General features: G+C 41.2%; 1 long non-coding RNA gene across 2 annotated transcripts in view; it reads left to right on the top strand.

Annotated features, from left to right (window-relative positions):
* Window positions 1-10378: 10378 nt before the first annotated feature.
* Window positions 10379-13254, top strand: part of LOC108349074 (uncharacterized) — a 47956-nt gene continuing 45080 nt past the window's right edge. For both annotated transcript variants that reach the window (XR_005497556.2, XR_001842481.3), the window contains exon 1: window positions 10379-11287. This is a non-coding gene — a long non-coding RNA (uncharacterized LOC108349074). The remainder of the gene's footprint in view (window positions 11288-13254) is intronic.

The following is a 13254-nucleotide window of genomic DNA, read 5'->3' as shown; positions in this document are numbered from 1 at the left end:
GTATTAGAGCCTAGGTCAGGAATTTAGCCTACACAAAAACCTTCTGTAAATTTTGTTGAACAAAGTAAATGAAATAATCTATCAGTTAACATCATTGAAGGTGTAGAAAAAAACTACAAGGAAAAGATATTGTAGAGGGAAGGAGAGCTAAACCTTCAGAGAGGCAGACACGACTGGGAAACCAGAAGAGACTGCACTCTGCACACATTACTGATTCCAGAGGAAAACACCAAACACCATCTGGAACCCTGGTGCACTGAAGCTCCCGGAAAGGGCGGCACAGATCTTCCTGGTTGCTGCGGCCACGGAGAGCTCATAAGCAACACGACATGAGCAAACTTGAGCCTCGGGACCACAGGTAAGACCAACTTTTCTGCTGCAAGCGACCTGCCTGGTGAACTCAAGACACAGGCCCACAGGAACAGCTGAAGACCTGTAGATAGGAAAAACTACACGCCCGAAAGCAGAACACTCTGTCCCCATAACTGGCTGAAAGGAAACAGGAAAACAGGTCTACAGCACTCCTGAAACACAGGCTTATAGGACAGTCTAGCCACTGTCAGAAATAGCAGAACAAAGTAACACTAGAGATAATCTGATGGCGAGAGGCAAGCACAGGAACCCAAGAAACAGAAACCAAGACTACATGGCATCATCAGAGCCCAATTCTCCCACAAAAGCAAACACGGAATATCCAAACACACCAGAAAAGCAAGATCTAGTTTCAAAATCACATTTGATCATGATGCTGGAGAACTTCAAGAAAGATGTGAAGAACTCCCTTAGAGAACAAGTAGAAGCCTACAGAGAGGAATCACAAAAATCCCTAAAAGAATTCCAGGAAAACATAAATAAACAAGTAGAAGCCCATAGAGAGGAGTCACAAAAATCCCTGAAAGAATTCCAGGAAAACACAATCAAACAGTTGAAGGGATTAAAAATGGAAATAGAAGCAATCAAGAAAGAACACATGGAAACAACCCTGGATATAGAAAACCAAAAGAAGAGACAAGGAGCTGTAGATACGAGCTTCACCAACAGAATACAAGAGATGGAAGAGAGAATCTCAGGAGCAGAAGATTCCATATAAATCATTGACTCAACTGTCGAAGATAATGTAAAGCAGAAAAAGCTACTGGTCCAAAACATACAGGAAATCCAGGACTCAATGAGAAGATCAAACCTAAGGATAATAGATATAGAAGAGAGTGAAGACTCCCAGCTCAAAGGACCAGTAAATATCTTCAACAAAATCATAGAAGAAAACGTCCCTAACATAAAGAAAGAGATACCCATAAGCATACAAGAAGCCTACAGAACTCCAAATAGATTGGACCAGAAAAGAAACACCTCCTGTCACATAATTGTCAAAACACCAAACGCACAAAATAAAGAAAGAATATTAAAAGCAGTAAGGGAAAAAGGTCAAGTAACATATAAAGGCAGACCTATCAGAATCACACCAGACTTTTCGCCAGAAACTATGAAAGCCAGAAGATCCTGGACAGATGTCATACAGACCCTAAGAGAACACAAATGCCAGCCCAGGTTACTGTATCCTGCAAAACTCTCAATCAACATAGATGGAGAAACCAAGATATTCCATGACAAAACCAAATTTACACAATATCTTTCTACAAATCCAGCACTACAAAGGATAATAAATGGTAAAGCCCAACATAAGGAGGCAAGCTATACCCTAGAAGAAGCAAGAAAATAATCGTCTTGGCAACAAAACGAAGAGAAGAAAAGCACACAAACATAACCTCACATCCAAATATGAATATAACAGGAAGCAATAATCACTATTCCTTAATATCTCTCAACATAAATGATCTCAACACCCCAATAAAAAAACATAGATTAACAAACTGGATACGCAACGAGGACCCTGCATTCTGCTGCCTACAGGAAACACACCTCAGAGACAAAGACAGACACTACCTCAGAGTGAAAGGCTGGAAAACAACTTTCCAAGCAAATGGTCAGAAGAAGCAAGCTGGAGTAGCCATTCTAATATCAAATAAAATCAATTTAAAACTAAAAGTCATCAAAAGAGATAAGGAAGGACACTTCATATTCATCAAAGGAGAAATCCACCAAGATGAACTCTCAATCCTAAATATCTATGCCCCAAATACAAGGGCACCTACATACGTAAAAGAAACCTTACTAAAGCTCAAAACACACATTGCACCTAACACAATAATAGTTGGAGATTTCAACACCCCACTCTCATCAATGGACAGATCATGGAAACAGAAATTAAACAGAGACGTAGACAGGCTAAGAGAAGTCATGAGCCAAATGGACTTAACAGATATTTATAGAACATTCTATCCTAAAGCAAAAAGGTACACCTTCTTCTCAGCTCCTCATGGTACTTTCTCCAAAATTGACCATATAATTGGTCAAAAAACGGGCCTCAACAGGTACAGAAAGATAGAAATAATCCCATGCGTGCTATCAGACCACCACGGCCTAAAGCTGGTCTTCAACAACAATAAGGGAAGAATGCCCACATATACGTGGAAATTGAACAATGCTCTACTCAATGATAACCTGGTCAAGGAAGAAATAAAGAAAGAAATTAAAGACTTTTTAGAATTTAATGAAAATGAAGATACAACATACCCAAACTTATGGGACACAATGAAAGCTGTGCTAAGAGGAAAACTCTGAGTGCCTGCAGAAAGAAACAGGAAAGAGCATATGTCACCAGCTTGGCAACACACCTAAAAGCTCTAGAACAAAAAGAAGCAAATACACCCAGGAGGAGTAGAAGGTAGGAAATAATCAAACTCAGAGCTGAAATCAACCAAGTAGGAACAAAAAGGACCATAGAAAGAATCAACAGAACCAAAAGTTGGTTCTTTGAGAAAATCAACTAGATAGATAAACCCTTAGCCAGACTAACGAGAGGACACAGAGAGTGTGTCCAAATTAACAAAATCAGAACTGAAGAGGGAGACATAACTACAGATTCAGAGGAAATTCAAAAAATCATCAGATCTTACTATAAAAGCCTATATTCAACAAAACTTGAATATCTGCAGGAAATGGACAATTTCCTAGACAGATACCAGGTACCGAAGTTAAATCAGAAACAGATAAACCAGTTAAACAACCCCATAACTCCTAAGGAAATAGAAGCAGTCATTAAAGGTCTCCCAACCAAAAAGAGCCCAGGTCCAGACTGGTTTAGTGCAGAATTCTATCAGACCTTCATAGAAGACCTCATACCAATATTATCCAAACTATTCCACAAAATTGAAACAGATGGAGCACTACTGAATTCCTTCTATGAAGCCACAATTACTCTTATGCCTAAACCACACAAAGACCCAACAACGAAAGAGAACAACAGACCAATTTCCCTTATGAATATTGATGCAAAAATACTCAATTAAATTCTGGCAAATCGAATCCAAGAGCACATCAAAACAATCATCCACCATGATCAAGTAGGCTTCATCCCAGGCATGCAGGGATGGTTTAATATACGGAAAACCATTAACGTGATTCATTATATAAAGAAACTGAAAGAACAAAACCACATGATCATTTCATTAGATGCTGAGAAAACATTTGACAAAATTCAACACCCCTTCGTGATAAAAGTCCTGGAAAGAATAGGAATTCAGGGCCCATACCTAAACACAGTAAAAGCCATATACAGCAAACCAGTTGCTAATATTGAACTAAATGGAGAGAAACTTGAAGCAATCCCACTAAAATCAGGGACTAGACAAGGCTGCCCACTCTCTCCCTACTTTTTCAATATAGTTCTTGAAGTTCTAGCCAGAGCAATCAGACAACAAAAGGAGGTCAAGGGGATACAGATCGGAAAAGAGGAAGTCAAAATATCACTATTTGCAGATGATATGATAGTATATTTAAGTGATCCCAAAAGTTCCACCAGAGAACTACTAAAGCTGATAAACAACTTCAGCAAAGTGGCTGGGTATAAAATTAACTCAAATAAATCAGTAGCCTTCCTCTACACAAAAGAGAAACAAGCCGAGAAAGAAATTAGAGAAACGACACCCTTCATAATAGACCCAAATAATATAAAGTAACTCAGTGTGACTTTAACCAAGCAAGTAAAAGATCTATACAATAAGAACTTCAAGACTCTGAAGAAAGAATTGAAGAAGACCTCAGAAGATGGAAAGATCTCCCATGCTCATGGATTGGCAGGATTAATATAGTAAAAATGGCCATTTTACCAAAAGCGATCTACAGATTCAATGCGATCCCCATCAAAATACTAATCCAATTCTTCAAAGAGTTAGACAGAACAATTTGCAAATTCATCTGGAATAACAAAAAACCCAGGAGAGCTAAAACTATCCTCAACAATAAAAGGACTTCAGGGGGAATCACTATCCCTGAACTCAAGCAGTATTACAGAGCAATAGTGACAAAAACTGCATGGTATTGGTACAGAGACAGACAGATAGACCAATGGAACAGAATTGAAGACCCAGAAATGAACCCACACACCTATGGGCACTTGATTTTTGACAAAGGAGCCAAAACCATCAAATGGAAAAAAGATAGCATTTTCAGCAAATGGTGCTGGTTCAACTGGAGGTCAACATGTAGAAGAATGCAGATCGATCCATGCTTATCACCCTGTACAAAGCTTAAGTCCAAGTGGATAAAGGACCTCCACATCAAACCAGATACACTCAAACTAATAGAAGAAAAACTAGGGAAGCATCTGGAACACATGGGCACTGGAAAAAATTTCCTGAACAAAACACCAATGGCTTATGCTCTAAGATCAAGAATCGACAAATGGGATCTCATAAAACTGCAAAGCTTCTGTAAGGCAAAGGACACTGTGGTTAGGACAAAACAGCAACCAACAAATTGGGAAAAGATCTTTACCAATCCTACAACAGATAGAGGCCTTATATCCAAAATATACAAAGAACTCAAGAAGTTAGACCGCAGGGAAACAAATAACCCTATTAAAAAATGGGGTTCAGAGCTAAACAAAGAATTCACAGCTGAGGAATGCGAATGGCTGAGAAACACCTAAAGAAATGTTCAACATCTTTAGTCATAAGGGAAATGCAAATCAAAACAACCCTGAGATTTCACCTCACACCAGTGAGAATGGCTAAGGTCAAAAACTCAGGTGATAGCAAATGCTGACGAGGATGTGGAGAAAGAGGAACACTCCTCCATTATTGGTAGGATTGTAGACTGGTACAACCATTCTGGAAATCAGTCTGGAGGTTCCTCAGAAAATTGGACATTGAACTGCCTGAGGATCCAGCTATACCTCTCTTGGGCATATACCCAAAAGATTCCCCAACATATAAAAAAGACACGTGCTCCACTATGTTCATAGCAGCCTTATTTATAATAGCCAGAAGCTGGAAAGAACCCAGATGCCCTTCAACAGAGGAATGGCTACAGAAAATGTGGTACATCTACACAATGGAATATTACTCAGCTATCAAAAACAATGACTTTATGAAATTCATAGGCAAGTGGTTGGAACTGGAAAATATCATCCTGAGTGAGGTAACCCAATCACAGAAAAACACACATGGTATGCACTCATTGATAAGTGGCTATTAGCCCAAATGCTTGAATTACCCTAGATGCCTAGAACAAATGAAACTCAAGATGGATGATCAAAATGTGAATGCTTCACTCCTTCTTTAAAAAGGGAACAAGAAATCCCTTGGCAGGGAAGAGAGAGGCAAAGATTAAAACAGACACAGAAGGAACACCCATTCAGAGCCTGCCCCACATGTGGCCCATACATATACAGCCATCCAATTAGACAAGATGGATGAAGCAAAGAAGTGCAGGCCGACAGGAGCCGGATGTAGATCGCTCCTGAGAGACACAGCCAGAATACAGCAAATACAGAGGCGAATGCCAGCAGCAAACCACTGAACTGAGATTGGGACCCCCATTGAAGGAATCAGAAAGAACTGGAAGAGCTTGAAGGAATTTGAGACCCCTTATGAACAACAATGCCAAGCAACCAGAGCTTCCAGGGACTAAGCCACTACCTAAAGACTATACATGGACTGACCCTGGACTCTGACCTCATAGGTAGCAATGAATATTCTAGTAACATCACCAGTGGAAGGGGAAGCCCTTGGTCCTGCTAAGACTGAACCCCCAGTGAAGGTGATCGTTGGGGGGAGGGCGGCAATGGGGGAGGGTGGGGAGGGGAACACCCATAAAGAAGGGGAGGGGGAGGGATTAGGAGGATGTTTGCCCGGAAACCGGGAAAGGGAATAACACTTGAAATGTAAATAAGAAATACTCAATAAAAAAAAAAAGATATTGTAGAAATTATTTAATCTCACTCAAGGGCTTCTACCCTACGTTTGATCCATTTAGTTCTCAGATAAAAAACACACAACTTTTATGGTTATAGTAAGCCTTAATCAGCACTAGAGCTAGGCAAATATGTATCTTCTAAGCTACTAGAATCTATTTCCCCATTAACAACCCCGAATTATAATTTACCATGTTTTATCTGAACTGTTCTTAATTTCCATTGGCCAGCCTCATGGCCATGCTTTTATGACTCAGTTAACTTCCCATAGCATCTTTCTTCTCCCTTCCTTCTCCCTCTCCTGATGGTTCTCCTTTAATCCCAAGTCTGGGAACCCCAAATCCCACCTATCTCAGTTCTGCCCAACTACATGCTGTAGCCATCTTTATTTTCTAATCAGGGATAACTTGGAGGGCAAGGTCACTTGGGTCACTTGGGTGTACATACTGATTCTCTTGTCCCTGGGGGCGACTGGGTCTTGGAGGCCAGTGTTTGGCATTATAATACATAGCAAAAGACCAGATGTTAACAAAAAAGGTACTGGACATTGCTAAAAAGAGATTTTCAGGGATAAAGTTTATCTTGGATATAAAAAAAACAGGTCAGGGGAGAAGTATCTCAAGGTGCTAGGAACATGGCTCAGTCCCTCAGCTGCTGACCACTGAAGCATGAGGAACCCAGCAACCAGGTCATAAGGCTGTGCAACACTTGGGGGTAAAGTCAAACTCATGATAGAGTTTGCTGGCCAGACACTCTGGCTGAATCCAGGACTTCCGTGTTCAGTGACAGACCCTGCCTCAAACAGTAAAAGGAGATAATAATAATAATAATAATAATAATAATAATAATAATAATAATAATAATGATGATGATGATGCTTGTGCCATAAACTACTAAAGAATCTGCTTTGTTATCAGGGCTGGAGAGTTGGCTCAGCTATTAAGAGTAAGTCTTGCTCCTCCAGAGGACATGAGTTTTATTCCAAGCACCCACTCAGAGGGTTCACCTCACCTGTAATTGTAAGTCTAGCTCCATGGAGATCTAATTCCTCCAGCCTTCGAGGGCACCCACGCCACAGGTCAAAGATGAGAACTGAATAATGTGGAGAGCCAACCTTGACCTGTGTCCCACACCCACGCATGCACACAGATGCATGCACACCAAAATGCTACATGTGTTCACACACAAATAGTTTCTCCACAGAGACTCAGGAGAAGTTAAAGTTCATAAACCCTTCACTGGAGGCGAAAGAGTTACAAGAAAGGGGACAAGAAAACTACAGGGTGGTGTGGACGCTCCAGTAAGTCACAGGAGTCTAGAAAGGAAACCAAGGAGATGGGAGAAAGTGCCAGGGACAAAATGTGGGAACATCCCTGCAATCCCAGCATTTGGGAGGTAAGAAGTCAGAAGGATCAGAAGCCAGTCTTAGTTATGTAGAAGGTTTGTAGCCAGGTTAGGATACATGACATGCTGTCTGACATAGAAAAGAAATATCTCAGAATGAAAGTTCAGGAATTTCCAGCTGCAAAGAGCCAGTTAAGCATGTGTAGCAAATAAAGTCACACTGAGATCTGTTCAAAAGAGGGTAGGCTATATGCAGCATGCTCTGAGCCAGTTTGGCCTATGTAGTAAATGTGAGGCTGGCCTGGGCCACAACATGAGATCCAATCTCAAAAACTAAAAGGAAGAGCTGGAGAGAAGCCTCAGTGGTTAAGGGCACTGACTACTACTCTTCCAGAGGTCCTGAGTTCAAATCCCAGCAACCACATAGTGGCTCACAACCATCTGTAATGAGATCTGATGCCCTCTTCTGGTATGTCTGAAGACAGATACAGTGTACTTATATTAAATAAATAAATAAATAAATAAATAAATAAATAAATAAATAAATAAGAAAGCAAGCAAGATGCAGAAGACAACATGGAGAATAGAGAGCAGGAGAGGGAAGGAGGGGAATAGGAGGAAAGGAAGGAGGGAAGAAGAGGCAAAAGAAGGAGGGGGGAAGGAAGAAGAAAGAAGAGAACGGGAGGAGGGAAGGAAGAAGAAACAGGAGGAGGAGGAGGGAAGGAAGAATAGACAAGAGAAGGGGAGGAGGGAAGGAGGAAGTTTTATAGATCTTAAAAAGATAGTCCCAAGCATTTTGAAGTAAGGCATGATGATTGTTACCTATAATCCAAGTGCTCAGGAGGCTGAAGCAGATAAATTGTCATGAGTTCAAAACCAGCCTGGAGTGCACAGTGAGTTTAGGACAACCTAGAGTACAGAATGGCTGGGGAGATGGCTCAACAGTTAGGAGCACTGGCTGTTCTTCTGAAGGACCCAGGTTCATTTCCCAGAACCCACATGGCAGCTCATAACCGTCTGTAATTTCTGGTCCATGGGATCCGATTCCCTCACACACACACACAGGCAAAGCATCAATGAACATACAGATAAATGAATTACTTTTAGAATACAGAAAGAAACTCTGGCTAAAGAGAATAAGAAAAATTAAAAATGATATAAAAATGCATAAAATAGATCAGAAGACAACTTTTGGGAGTTGGTTTTTTTCCTTCCACTGTTGAGTTCTAGTGATCAAACTCAAGTTGTCTGTCTCAAGAAACAAGTATTTTAACCCAGTGAGCACCTTGCCAGCCTGGGTTTATTTATTTGTTTGAGACAGGTTTCACATGGCCTCAAGCTTACGAATTCATCATCATCTAACTCTGTCCCTGACTACTACTGATAGATATTACAGGCGCGTATGGCTGGCTAAATATTTAATCTTCTGAAAAAGTCAGAAGAAGAAGCTATTTACTTAAATTAAAAAATAAATCATGAAGGACAGGATTCAGGAAAAAGATCTGATTCAGACGTGAGTGAACAGGACAGGCTTAAATATGAAAAACGATCTCCGAGGTCTTGAGCTGGGTATTGGATTACACAGAATTGATGAGCTCACGTGTGCTCAGGCACGGGTAGAACCTTGGCTTAGGTGACTACTAAGAGGAGAAGAAACCCAGTAAAGATACAATATGGCAGTTATGAATTATTAGAGGAAGTCAGAGACAGCACTTTTAGCTGTCATAGCCCTGTAGACAATGGTCTAAGGTGTATTAAGTCAAGAAAACGTAGCATAAAATTAAATAAAGAATGTGAGGAACAAGAAGAAAGCACATGAAAACTAGGGTCTCAGGACCGAACCCCAGGAGACAGAGTCAGAGGTAGACATAAGAAGAGGGAGCCCGGGGGCTGGAGAGATGGTTCAGTGGTTAAGAGTACTGGTTGTTCTTCCAGAGGTACTGAGTTCAAATCCCAGCAACCACATAGTGGCTCACAGCCATCTGTAATGAGATCTGATGCCCTCTCTTCTGGTGTGTCTAAGACAGCTACAGTGTACTTAAATATAATAAATAAATAAGGGGTTGGGGATTTAGCTCAGTGGTAGAGTGCTTGCCTAGCAAGTGCAAGGCCCTGGGTTCGTTCCCCAGCTCCGGAAAAAAAATAAAATAAAATAATTAATTAATTAGAAAAAAAGAAGAGGGAGCCCTATAAATGCCTAATTTATAGACACGGAAGGCAATAAATAATCAACCCAAAAGAATAAAAAGAATAAAGAAAAAATGGGATGGGAGATCTGGAGAGATGGCTCAGCAGTTAAGAGCACTGGCTGTTCTTCCAGAGGACCCAGGTTCAATTCCCAGCACCCACAAGGCAGCTCATACCCGTCTGTAACTCCAGCTTCAGGAAATCCAACACTCTCACACAGACAACACATGCAGGCAAAAGGTCAACTCACATAAAATAAATAAATCATTAAAAAGACCAATGAGAATGGGGGAAAAAAGAAATAATGATGTGTAAGTAACTTTAAGGCTGAACTGTTGGGGTGTGAGAGATGGCTCAGTGAATGAGAGTGCTTTGCTTTTCTTCCAGAGGATCCAAGTTTGAATTCCTGCACCCAAATCAGACAACACCCAACCCCGTTACTCCAGCTCCCGAGGACAAGGACACCTTTACACATGGGTCATACACACATATACATATGCATAAATCTTAAAAAGGAAACTAAGATTTTAGAGATAATTTACATCTATAAAAAGTAAATTTTAAAATGTATTTTCAAGGCATAACACATTATCCGATATATAGATATAAATGATACAAAGAAAAATATAGAGATATCAAAATGGTTATGATGGTAAGGCAAATTACTATATCCATCCTGGCAGGCTTTCTTCCCCTTTATTATTTCTATTGTTGTATTTTGTTTTTGTCCGTCGACTTAAAAGGCAAAATGTTTTGTTTTTTAACTTGTAAAGTTTAAAAAAAAAAAAATAGACTAGTTCAGTTGAGTTTCCAAGCTGACTGCATTCACGTGGAACTCGGTTTTTGGATGGTTATAAGTTTCCTAACACCCTAGAGGAGCTCATGTGTTCTGACTGCTGGTAGAATTTCTTTATCTCCTTGGTAAGAAGCGTTAACAGAGTTTCTGTTCTAGTCTTACACAGCCGGAGTCATCTCGAATGTATTCTGGGAGACGCACAACTTGCACCGAAAGCTGTCTTCATTCACCTCTGATCCTCCTCAGACCAGGCTGTGCCGGTCCTCCGGGAGGAAGGTTTGTTTGGTTAGCGTTGCGTTGTAAGTGCCTTCAAATTATCTGGATAAACTCGCTCAGATTGAAGACGTCGGATCCAAGGTACAGGACACGCAGCTGCCTCTCAGCCTTGTCTGGTTGTGTTATCCTCGGGATCTTGGTAGAGTGCTGCTCTCGGATGAGCTACAAAGCATCTGCAGATCTCTGTTCGAATCTTCTGCCCTCCTTGAAGGTCTTCTCCAACGGCTTGGCGCAAGGGTCCGGGTTGGCCGTTCTGCTTCCTGCAACTGTCACTTCCCTCATACTTGTGGGTGTTTTGTCTGCACGTATGTTCGTGCACTGCGTACATGCAATGTTTATGGAGGCCAGAAGAGGGCTTCAGACCCCAGGTAGGACTATAGTTACAGACAGGTGTGGACTGCTGCGGGGTGATGAGAAATGAACCCCAGGTTGTTTGGAAAAAAACAAAAGCTGCTCTTTTTCACTGAACCGTCTTTTCACCCAACATGGTTTCTGATCTTTATTTTGTTGATTTATGGCAAGAGCAGCTAAAATCTCTTCATTTAGCAAGAATCACGATGTCATTTTTTAAAACATTTATTCAGTGTGTGTTTGTGTACCTCAAATGCACAAGGGCCATGGTATACATGGAGGTCAGAGGATAACTAACTGCTTCTACTGGCTGGTTTTGCATGTCAACTTGACACAAGCTAGAGTCATCAGAGAGAAAGGAGCCTCAATTGAGGAAATGTGTCCATGAGATCCATCTGTAAGGCGTTTTCCCAATTAGTGATCAATGGGGAGGGTCCAGCCCATTGTAGGTGGTGCAGTATCACTGGGCTGATGGTCCTGGATTCTACAAGAAAACACCAGTAAGCAGACACACACACACACACACACACACACACACACACACACACACACACACACTCCACCCCCATGGCCTCTGCATCAGCTCCTGCCTCCAGGTTCCTGCCCTGCTTGAGTTTCTGCCCTGACTGTCTCCAATGATGAACTATGTATGACCTGGAAGTGTAAGCCAAATAAATCCTTTCTTACCAAACTTTATTTTTTTCTTTTTGGTTATGGTATTTTCATCACAGCATAGAAACTCTAACATAGATACTGCCAGAGTCACTCATTTCTTTTTACCACCTGAGTCCTAGGTATCAGGCTCAGGTCTGTCCAGCTTATCAGCAAGCACCTTCCTTTTGAGCCATTTCCTCGGCCAATGAAGTTCTAAATTTTATTGCTTATTGTGGTGGTTTGAAAGAGAAATGTCTCCCATAGGCTCTAATATTTAAGCAATGGTTTCTCATGGGTCTTAGTTATTGTTCAATTGCTATGAAGAGACACCGTGACCAAAGCAAGTTATAAAAGGAAGTATTTAACTGGGAGCATGTGTTCAGTTTCTAAGAATGAGTCCAGGAAGCCTGGCAGCAGGTAAGCAGACACGGGAGTGGAACAGTAGCTGTGAGCCTACATTCTTACTCACAAACTTGAGGCAGAGAGAACAAGACTAGGCCCGGGTTAGGCTTTTGAAACCTCAAAGCCCACTCACAGTGATATCCCTTTTCCAGCAATGCCGGACCTCCTAAGCCTTCCTAAACAGTCCATTACTGGGAACCCAACGATAAAACACATGAGACTATGGGAGTCATTCTCAAGCAAATCACTATGGTGGCGCTGTTTGGAGAGGTGGTCAAGCTTCCCAAATTATCCTTTGGGAAATACAGTACCAGAGGCAGGCCTCCAGTGTGTGGTTAAAATGGGACCTTTCAGCTTCCTGCTCCTACTGCCCGTCTTGCTGCTTGTGGCCATGCCTCTGTCCCATCATGTCGACCATTATCTCTTGAAACCACAAGTCAAAATAACTCTGTCATCCTTTAAGTTGCTTTTGGTCATGGTATTTTATTACAGGGGCAGAAACGGCTTCACATTTCTTCTGAAAACTTTGCATTTGTACCTTGAGGAGTCAAGAAATCAGGGAAGCATTTGTGATTGCATTTAGCTAACTGCATTTATAGAGGCATTGCTTCTGAGTAAAGTCACACATCGAGGCTCTACTTTAGTAAGGACACAAACGCATACCTACTCAGTCTCCCTCCAGTCCCCAACCCCCCGCCACCCCACATTGATCAGAAATAAAAGGAAATTTATGCTCACAAACTATATAGAAAACATGAGTTTGTATTTCAAAACAACAAGGATATTAAGAAAATAACGTGACTTGAAATCCAACATTCTGACTTAAATTAGAAAAACCAGAACGGATGTGACAGATCATAGGAAAGAATGAGATTCAGACATGAAACATGAAGGAATTACTAACACAGAAATGGTTACAGCAGGGAGG

The sequence above is a fragment of the Rattus norvegicus genome, chromosome 20 (genome assembly GCF_036323735.1).
Source record: "Rattus norvegicus strain BN/NHsdMcwi chromosome 20, GRCr8, whole genome shotgun sequence".
Taxonomy (NCBI): Eukaryota; Metazoa; Chordata; class Mammalia; order Rodentia; family Muridae; genus Rattus; species Rattus norvegicus.
The sequence above is the reverse complement of the archived record's forward strand: the minus strand, read 5'-3'. Positions and strand labels throughout refer to the sequence as shown.